At 38.1% G+C, this 6,301-nt stretch overlaps 24 non-coding genes across 24 annotated transcripts; all 24 read left to right on the top strand.

Moving 5' to 3' along the window:
- The first annotated feature begins 177 nt into the window (after positions 1 to 177).
- On the top strand, positions 178 to 249 carry LOC135566057 (small nucleolar RNA SNORD50). The gene has a single exon (XR_010461940.1). It is a non-coding gene; the product is annotated as a small nucleolar RNA SNORD50 (small nucleolar RNA).
- A 168-nt stretch (positions 250 to 417) lies between these two features.
- Positions 418 to 489, top strand: LOC135566060 (small nucleolar RNA SNORD50). Its single transcript, XR_010461943.1, has one exon. It is a non-coding gene; the product is annotated as a small nucleolar RNA SNORD50 (small nucleolar RNA).
- A 613-nt stretch (positions 490 to 1,102) lies between these two features.
- Positions 1,103 to 1,174, top strand: LOC135566044 (small nucleolar RNA SNORD50). The gene has a single exon (XR_010461927.1). It is a non-coding gene; the product is annotated as a small nucleolar RNA SNORD50 (small nucleolar RNA).
- Positions 1,175 to 1,343: 169 nt separating this feature from the next.
- On the top strand, positions 1,344 to 1,415 carry LOC135566061 (small nucleolar RNA SNORD50). The gene has a single exon (XR_010461944.1). It is a non-coding gene; the product is annotated as a small nucleolar RNA SNORD50 (small nucleolar RNA).
- Positions 1,416 to 1,591: 176 nt separating this feature from the next.
- On the top strand, positions 1,592 to 1,664 carry LOC135566055 (small nucleolar RNA SNORD50). The gene has a single exon (XR_010461938.1). It is a non-coding gene; the product is annotated as a small nucleolar RNA SNORD50 (small nucleolar RNA).
- A 169-nt stretch (positions 1,665 to 1,833) lies between these two features.
- Positions 1,834 to 1,905, top strand: LOC135566049 (small nucleolar RNA SNORD50). Its single transcript, XR_010461932.1, has one exon. It is a non-coding gene; the product is annotated as a small nucleolar RNA SNORD50 (small nucleolar RNA).
- A 177-nt stretch (positions 1,906 to 2,082) lies between these two features.
- Positions 2,083 to 2,154, top strand: LOC135566052 (small nucleolar RNA SNORD50). Its single transcript, XR_010461935.1, has one exon. It is a non-coding gene; the product is annotated as a small nucleolar RNA SNORD50 (small nucleolar RNA).
- Positions 2,155 to 2,325: 171 nt separating this feature from the next.
- LOC135566054 (small nucleolar RNA SNORD50) lies at positions 2,326 to 2,397 on the top strand. Its single transcript, XR_010461937.1, has one exon. It is a non-coding gene; the product is annotated as a small nucleolar RNA SNORD50 (small nucleolar RNA).
- Positions 2,398 to 2,564: 167 nt separating this feature from the next.
- LOC135566062 (small nucleolar RNA SNORD50) lies at positions 2,565 to 2,636 on the top strand. The gene has a single exon (XR_010461945.1). It is a non-coding gene; the product is annotated as a small nucleolar RNA SNORD50 (small nucleolar RNA).
- Positions 2,637 to 2,804: 168 nt separating this feature from the next.
- On the top strand, positions 2,805 to 2,876 carry LOC135566056 (small nucleolar RNA SNORD50). The gene has a single exon (XR_010461939.1). It is a non-coding gene; the product is annotated as a small nucleolar RNA SNORD50 (small nucleolar RNA).
- A 171-nt stretch (positions 2,877 to 3,047) lies between these two features.
- LOC135566050 (small nucleolar RNA SNORD50) lies at positions 3,048 to 3,119 on the top strand. Its single transcript, XR_010461933.1, has one exon. It is a non-coding gene; the product is annotated as a small nucleolar RNA SNORD50 (small nucleolar RNA).
- Positions 3,120 to 3,287: 168 nt separating this feature from the next.
- LOC135566045 (small nucleolar RNA SNORD50) lies at positions 3,288 to 3,359 on the top strand. The gene has a single exon (XR_010461928.1). It is a non-coding gene; the product is annotated as a small nucleolar RNA SNORD50 (small nucleolar RNA).
- Positions 3,360 to 3,528: 169 nt separating this feature from the next.
- On the top strand, positions 3,529 to 3,600 carry LOC135566046 (small nucleolar RNA SNORD50). The gene has a single exon (XR_010461929.1). It is a non-coding gene; the product is annotated as a small nucleolar RNA SNORD50 (small nucleolar RNA).
- A 181-nt stretch (positions 3,601 to 3,781) lies between these two features.
- LOC135566059 (small nucleolar RNA SNORD50) lies at positions 3,782 to 3,853 on the top strand. The gene has a single exon (XR_010461942.1). It is a non-coding gene; the product is annotated as a small nucleolar RNA SNORD50 (small nucleolar RNA).
- Positions 3,854 to 4,028: 175 nt separating this feature from the next.
- On the top strand, positions 4,029 to 4,100 carry LOC135566047 (small nucleolar RNA SNORD50). Its single transcript, XR_010461930.1, has one exon. It is a non-coding gene; the product is annotated as a small nucleolar RNA SNORD50 (small nucleolar RNA).
- A 169-nt stretch (positions 4,101 to 4,269) lies between these two features.
- On the top strand, positions 4,270 to 4,341 carry LOC135566041 (small nucleolar RNA SNORD50). Its single transcript, XR_010461924.1, has one exon. It is a non-coding gene; the product is annotated as a small nucleolar RNA SNORD50 (small nucleolar RNA).
- A 177-nt stretch (positions 4,342 to 4,518) lies between these two features.
- On the top strand, positions 4,519 to 4,590 carry LOC135566063 (small nucleolar RNA SNORD50). Its single transcript, XR_010461946.1, has one exon. It is a non-coding gene; the product is annotated as a small nucleolar RNA SNORD50 (small nucleolar RNA).
- A 171-nt stretch (positions 4,591 to 4,761) lies between these two features.
- Positions 4,762 to 4,833, top strand: LOC135566058 (small nucleolar RNA SNORD50). The gene has a single exon (XR_010461941.1). It is a non-coding gene; the product is annotated as a small nucleolar RNA SNORD50 (small nucleolar RNA).
- Positions 4,834 to 4,998: 165 nt separating this feature from the next.
- LOC135566064 (small nucleolar RNA SNORD50) lies at positions 4,999 to 5,070 on the top strand. Its single transcript, XR_010461947.1, has one exon. It is a non-coding gene; the product is annotated as a small nucleolar RNA SNORD50 (small nucleolar RNA).
- Positions 5,071 to 5,239: 169 nt separating this feature from the next.
- Positions 5,240 to 5,311, top strand: LOC135566048 (small nucleolar RNA SNORD50). Its single transcript, XR_010461931.1, has one exon. It is a non-coding gene; the product is annotated as a small nucleolar RNA SNORD50 (small nucleolar RNA).
- A 181-nt stretch (positions 5,312 to 5,492) lies between these two features.
- LOC135566042 (small nucleolar RNA SNORD50) lies at positions 5,493 to 5,564 on the top strand. The gene has a single exon (XR_010461925.1). It is a non-coding gene; the product is annotated as a small nucleolar RNA SNORD50 (small nucleolar RNA).
- A 172-nt stretch (positions 5,565 to 5,736) lies between these two features.
- On the top strand, positions 5,737 to 5,808 carry LOC135566051 (small nucleolar RNA SNORD50). Its single transcript, XR_010461934.1, has one exon. It is a non-coding gene; the product is annotated as a small nucleolar RNA SNORD50 (small nucleolar RNA).
- Positions 5,809 to 5,985: 177 nt separating this feature from the next.
- Positions 5,986 to 6,057, top strand: LOC135566043 (small nucleolar RNA SNORD50). The gene has a single exon (XR_010461926.1). It is a non-coding gene; the product is annotated as a small nucleolar RNA SNORD50 (small nucleolar RNA).
- Positions 6,058 to 6,228: 171 nt separating this feature from the next.
- On the top strand, positions 6,229 to 6,300 carry LOC135566053 (small nucleolar RNA SNORD50). Its single transcript, XR_010461936.1, has one exon. It is a non-coding gene; the product is annotated as a small nucleolar RNA SNORD50 (small nucleolar RNA).
- The last annotated feature ends 1 nt before the right edge of the window (position 6,301 follows it).

Raw genomic sequence — 6,301 nt, forward strand, 5'->3', positions numbered from 1 at the left:
AATTGGCATAATTGATCATGATACATTTGAACATGCATGCACATAACAGTTCATGGTAATTTTTTGACTGTACTGTCTTTCAGGTAACTGCAGACCAGACATGGATGGGGAAAGTACAGTCTGTAGCTAGCTAGCTGTAAGTATCTGTTAGTTTTGTGCAAACTCGTTGCAAGATTGTACTAAGGATGAACCTATCCCGAACCTGATTCCTGTAAGATTGACAACACTGTCGGATCTGACTTCTGAAATACAATTAGCATAATTGATCATGATACATTTGAACATGCATGCACAAACTTCATGTTAATATTTTGACTACTGTCTTTCAGGGAACTGCAGACCAGAATGGATGGGGAAAGTACAATTGTAGCTAGCTGTAAGTATCTGTTAGTTTTGTGAAAACTCGTTGCAAGATTGTATTAAGGATGAACCTATCCGAAACCTGATTCCTGTAAGATTGACAACCCTATTGGATCTGACTTCTGAAATACCATTTGCAGATTTCTGATACCACAGTTGAACATGCACCAGGGTTTAATGTGAAACTGTTCATCTTACCGTTTTTAGATATGCAGAAATGGAATCCTTACACCAGAACATGGCCTCCTGTAACGCCTGGAATCTGTTGTCTACTCTAGTTTTTGCAAAGATTGTATTAAGGATGAACCTAGAACCTGATTCCTGTAAGATTGACAACACTGTCGGATCTGACTTCTGAAATACAATTAGCATAATTGATCATGATACATTTGAAATGCAGGCACAAACTTCATGTTAATATTTTCTGTACTGTCTTTCAGGTAACTACAGACCAGAATGGATGGGGAAAGTTTGTTAGCTGTAAGTATTAGTTTTGTGCAAACTGTAAGGATGAACCTATCCCAACCTGATTCCTGTAAGATTGACAACCCTGCGGAGACTTCTGAAATACAATTGGCATAATTGATCATGATACATTTGAACATCCATGCACATAAAGTTAATGGTATTTTTTTTACCATACTGTCTTTCAGGTAACTGCAGACCAGACATGGATGAGAAAAATACAGTCTGTAACAACTGTAAGTGTCTGCTAGTTTTGTGCAAACTCGTTGCAAGATTGTATTAAGGATGAACCTATCCCGAACCTGATTCCTGTAAGATTGACATCACTGTCGGATCTGACTTCTGAAATACAATTAGCATAATTGATCATGGTACATTTGAACATGCATGCACAAACTTCATGTTAATATTTTGACTACTGTCTTTCAGGGAACTGCAGACCAGAATGGATGGGGAAAGTACATTGTGTAGCTAGCTGTAAGTATCTGTTAGTTTTGTGCAAACTCGTTGCAAGATTGTATTAAGGATAGACCTATCCCGAACCTGATTCCTGTAAGATTGACAACTCTATTGGATCTGACTTCTGAAATACCATTTGCAGATTTCTGATACCACAGTTGAATATGGACCAGGGTTTAATGTGAAACTGTTAATCTTACCGTTTTTTTAGATATGCAGACCAGAAATGGAATCCTCTACACCAGAACATGGCTTCCTGTAACGCCTGTAAGAATCTGTTGTCTACTCCTAGTTTTTGCAAAGATTGTATTAAGGATGAACCCTATCCCGAACCTGATTCCTGTAAGATTGACAACACTGTCGGATCTGACTTCTGAAATACAATTAGCATAATTGATCATGGTACATTTGAACATGCATGCACAAACTTCATGTTAATATTTTGACTACTGTCTTTCAGGGAACTGCAGACCAGAATGGATGGGGAAAGTACAACTTGTAGCTAGCTGTAAGTATCTGTTAGTTTTGTGCAAACTCGTTGCAAGATTGTATTAAGGATGAACCTATCCCGAACCTGATTCCTGTAAGATTGACAACTCTATTGGATCTGACTTCTGAAATACCATTTGCAGATTTCTGATACCACAGTTGAATATGGACCAGGGTTTAATATGAAACTGTTCATCTTACCGTTTTTTTAGATATGCAGATCAGAAATGGAATCCTCTACACCAGAACATGGCTTCCTGTAACGCCTGTAAGAATCTGTTGTCTACTCCTAGTTTTTTGCAAAGATTGTATTAAGGATGAACCTATCCCGAACCTGATTCCTGTAAGATTGACAACACTGTCGGATCTGACTTCTGAAATACAATTAGCATAATTGATCATGGTACATTTGAACATGCATGCACAAACTTCATGTTAATATTTTGACTGTACTGTCTTTCAGGTAACTGCAGACCAGAATGGATGGGGAAAGTACATCGTGTAGCTAGCTGTAAGTATCTGTTAGTTTTGTGCAAACTCGTTGCAAGATTGTATTAAGGATGAACCTATCCCGAACCTGATTCCTGTAAGATTGACAACCCTATTGGATCTGACTTCTGAAATACCATTTGCAGATTTCTGATACCACAGTTGAACATGCATCAGGGTTTAATGTGGAAACTGTTCATCTTACCGTTTTTAGATATGCAGACCAGAAATGGAATCCTCTACACCAGAACATGGCTTCCTGTAAGAATCTGTTGTCTACTCCTAGTTTTTTGCAAAGATTGTATTAAGGATGAACCTATCCCGAACCTGATTCCTGTAAGATTGACAACACTGTCGGATCTGACTTCTGAAATACAATTAGCATAATTGATCATGATACATTTGAACATGCATGCACAAACTTCATGTTAATATTTTGACTACTGTCTTTCAGGGAACTGCAGACCAGAATGGATGGGGAAAGTACATCTTGTAACTAGCTGTAAGTATCTGTTAGTTTGTGCAAACTCGTTGCAAGATTGTATTAAGGATGAACCTAGCCCGAACCTGATTCCTGTAAGATTGACAACCCTGTCGGATCTGACTTCTGAAATACAATTAGCATAATTGATCATGATACATTTGAACGTGCATGCACAAACTTCATGTTAATATTTTGACTGTACTGTCTTTCAGGTAACTGCAGACCAGAATGGATGGGGAAAGTACATTGTGTAGCTAGCTGTAAGTATCTGTTAGTTTTGTGCAAACTCGTTGCAAGATTGTATTAAGGATGAACCTATCCCGAACCTGATTCCTGTAAGATTGACAACTCTATTGGATCTGACTTCTGAAATACCATTTGCAGATTTCTGATACCACAGTTGAATATGGACCAGGGTTTAATGTGAAACTGTTCATCTTACCGTTTTTTTAGATATGCAGACCAGAAATGGAATCCTCTACACCAGAACATGGCTTCCTGTAAGAATCTGTTGTCTACTCCTAGTTTTTTGCAAAGATTGTATTAAGGATGAACCTATCCCGAACCTGATTCCTGTAAGATTGACAACCCTGTCGGATCTGACTTCTGAAATACAATTAGCATAATTGATCATGGTACATTTGAACATGCATGCACAAACTTCATGTTAATATTTTGACTACTGTCTTTCAGGGAACTGCAGACCAGAATGGATGGGGAAAGTACAACTTGTAGCTAGCTGTAAGTATCTGTTAGTTTTGTGCAAACTCGTTGCAAGATTGTATTAAGGATGAACCTATCCCGAACCTGATTCCTGTAAGATTGACAACCCTGTCGGATCTGACTTCTGAAATACAATTGGCATAATTGATCATGATACATTTGAACATCCATGCACAATAAAGTTAATGGTATTTTTTTTTTACCATACTGTCTTTCAGGTAACTGCAGACCAGACATGGATGAGAAAAGTACAGTCTGTCGCTAACTAACTGTAAGTGTCTGCTAGTTTTGTGCAAACTCGTTGCAAGATTGTACTAAGGATGAACCTATCCCGAACCTGATTCCTGTAAGATTGACAACGCTGTCGGATCTGACTTCTGAAATACAATTAGCATAATTGATCATGATACATTTGAACGTGCATGCACAAACTTCATGTTAATATTTTGACTGTACTGTCTTTCAGGTAACTGCAGACCAGACATGGATGAGAAAAATACAGTCTGTCGCTAACAACTGTAAGTGTCTGCTAGTTTTGTGCAAACTCGTTGCAAGATTGTATTAAGGATGAACCTATCCCGAACCTGATTCCTGTAAGATTGACAACCCTGTCGGATCTGACTTCTGAAATACAATTAGCATAATTGATCATGGTACATTTGAACATGCATGCACAAACTTCATGTTAATATTTTGACTACTGTCTTTCAGGGAACTGCAGACCAGAATGGATGGGGAAAGTACAACTTGTAGCTAGCTGTAAGTATCTGTTAGTTTTGTGCAAACTCGTTGCAAGATTGTATTAAGGATGAACCTATCCCGAACCTGATTCCTGTAAGATTGACAACCCTATCGGATCTGACTTCTGAAATACAATTGGCATAATTGATCATGATACATTTGAACATGCATGCACTAAAGTTTAATGTGTAATTTTTTATCTTACTGTCTTTCAGGTAACTGCAGACCAGAAATGGATGGGAAAAGTACATGTCTGTAGCTGCAGCTGTAAGTATCTGTTAGTTTTGTGCAAACTCGTTGCAAGATTGTATTAAGGATGAACCTATCCCGAACCTGATTCCTGTAAGATTGACAACACTGTCGGATCTGACTTCTGAAATACAATTAGCATAATTGATCATGATACATTTGAACGTGCATGCACAAACTTCATGTTAATATTTTGACTGTACTGTCTTTCAGGTAACTGCAGACCAGAATGGATGGGGAAAGTACATCGTGTAGCTAGCTGTAAGTATCTGTTAGTTTTGTGCAAACTCGTTGCAAGATTGTATTAAGGATGAACCTATCCGGAACCTGATTCCTGTAAGATTGACAACCCTATTGGATCTGACTTCTGAAATACCATTTGCAGATTTCTGATACCACAGTTGAACATGCACCAGGGTTTAATGTGAAACTGTTCATCTTACCGTTTTTAGATATGCAGACCAGAAATGGAATCCTCTACACCAGAACATGGCTTCCTGTAAGAATCTGTTGTCTACTCCTAGTTTTTGCAAAGATTGTATTAAGGATGAACCTATCCCGAACCTGATTCCTGTAAGATTGACAACACTGTCGGATCTGACTTCTGAAATACAATTAGCATAATTGATCATGATACATTTGAACATGCATGCACAAACTTCATGTTAATATTTTGACTACTGTCTTTCAGGGAACTGCAGACCAGAATGGATGGGGAAAGTACATCTTGTAGCTAGCTGTAAGTATCTGTTAGTTTTGTGCAAACTCGTTGCAAGATTGTATTAAGGATGAACCTATCCCGAACCTGATTCCTGTAAGATTGACAACCCTGTCGGATCTGACTTCTGAAATACAATTGGCATAATTGATCATGATACATTTGAACATCCATGCACACAAAGTTAATGTGTAATTTTTTTTTACCTTACTGTCTTTCAGGTAACTGCAGACCAGACATGGATGAGCAAAATACAGTCTGTCGCTAACAACTGTAAGTGTCTGTTAGTCTTGTGCAAACTCGTTGCAAAGATTGTATTAAGGATGAACCTATCCCGAACCTGATTCCTGTAAGATTGACAACACTGTCGGATCTGACTTCTGAAATACAATTAGCATAATTGATCATGGTACATTTGAACATGCATGCACAAACTTCATGTTAATATTTTGACTGTACTGTCTTTCAGGTAACTGCAGACCAGAATGGATGGGGAAAGTACATCTGTGTAGCTAGCTGTAAGTATCTGTTAGTTTTGTGCAAACTCGTTGCAAGATTGTATTAAGGATGAACCTATCCCGAACCTGATTCCTGTAAGATTGACAACTCTATTGGATCTGACTTCTGAAATACCATTTGCAGATTTCTGATACCACAGTTGAATATGGACCAGGGTTTAATGTGAAACTGTTAATCTTACCGTTTTTTTAGATATGCAGACCAGAAATGGAATCCTCTACACCAGAACATGGCTTCCTGTAACGCCTGTAAGAATCTGTTGTCTACTCCTAGTTTTTTGCAAAGATTGTATTAAGGATGAACCTATCCCGAACCTGATTCCTGTAAGATTGACAACACTGTCGGATCTGACTTCTGAAATACAATTAGCATAATTGATCATGGTACATTTGAACATGCATGCACAAACTTCATGTTAATATTTTGACTGTACTGTCTTTCAGGTAACTGCAGACCAGAATGGATGGGGAAAGTACATCGTGTAGCTAGCTGTAAGTATCTGTTAGTTTTGTGCAAACTCGTTGCAAGATTGTATTAAGGATGAACCTATCCCGAACCTGATTCCTGTAAGATTGACAACTCTATTGGATCTGACTTCTGAAATA

This window comes from Oncorhynchus nerka, unplaced genomic scaffold (genome assembly GCF_034236695.1).
Source record: "Oncorhynchus nerka isolate Pitt River unplaced genomic scaffold, Oner_Uvic_2.0 unplaced_scaffold_7840, whole genome shotgun sequence".
Taxonomy (NCBI): Eukaryota; Metazoa; Chordata; class Actinopteri; order Salmoniformes; family Salmonidae; genus Oncorhynchus; species Oncorhynchus nerka.